Here is a 1,034-nt window from a genome sequence, read left to right as displayed (position 1 = left end):
TTTTCAGCCAAGATCCATCTGACATCAGTAATGATTTCCCTCACTCTACATTCTTGCCTGAATCTGGCTAGAAACTCTGGCAGTTCCCTGTCAATGTTTTATTTTGATGCAACAATTGTCCAATGATTTTTACATTCTATTGGATCACCTTTCTTTGGAATGAGCACCAATATGGATCTCTTCTAATCAGTTGGCAAGGCAGTTCTCTTCCAAATTTCATGACATAGATGAATGATTGCCATCAGTTTGTTGAAAGATTTTTTTTGCTCCCCATCAATTCCGAAGACTTGTTCTTAGCCAATGCCTTTAGTGCACCTTGGACTTCTTCCTTCAGTACCATTGGCTCTTGATCATATGCTACTTCTTGAAATGGTGAATATTGAACATTTCTTTTTATACAGTGACTCAGTGAATTCTTTCATTCTTCTTTTGATGCTTTCTGCATCATTCAATATTTTGCCAATATAATACTTCAATATTGCATGTCAGGACTTGAATTTTTCTTCAGTTTTTCAGCTTGAATTTCAGCATTTCAGTGAGTGTGTTCTTACCTTTTGGTTTTGTACCTCCAGGTCTTTGCATATTTTATTATACTTGACTTTGTCTTCTCTAGTTGTCCCATGAAATTTTCTCTTTAGCTTTTTTACTTCCTTTTTTATTTCATTTGCTTTTGCATCTCTACACTACCTCTACTTTAGTTTTTTCTTGCCTTCTTAATGACCTTTTGCTTTCTTCCTGTATGATGTTCTTGATGTCATCCCACAACTCTTCTGGTCTTTGGACATTAGTGTCCAATGCTCAAATCTGTTCTTGGGATGATCTCTAAATTCAGGTGGAGTGTGTTTAAGGTCAAATTTGGCTCTCTCGGACTTGTTTTTTTAAAGGTTTTATTGTGAATTATATGATAGTTTACATGGGAGAACATTAGTTTTACCTTCATTCTATCATATATCGTTTCATTGCCATGGTTACAATTCCTTACATGCATCATCAACCAACCAAAGCGTATACCCTGCAATCCTGCCCCCTACACT

The sequence above is a fragment of the Chrysochloris asiatica genome, unplaced genomic scaffold (assembly GCF_000296735.1).
Source record: "Chrysochloris asiatica unplaced genomic scaffold, ChrAsi1.0 scaffold00163, whole genome shotgun sequence".
NCBI lineage: Eukaryota > Metazoa > Chordata > Mammalia > Afrosoricida > Chrysochloridae > Chrysochloris > Chrysochloris asiatica.
This window is presented reverse-complemented; position numbering follows the sequence as displayed.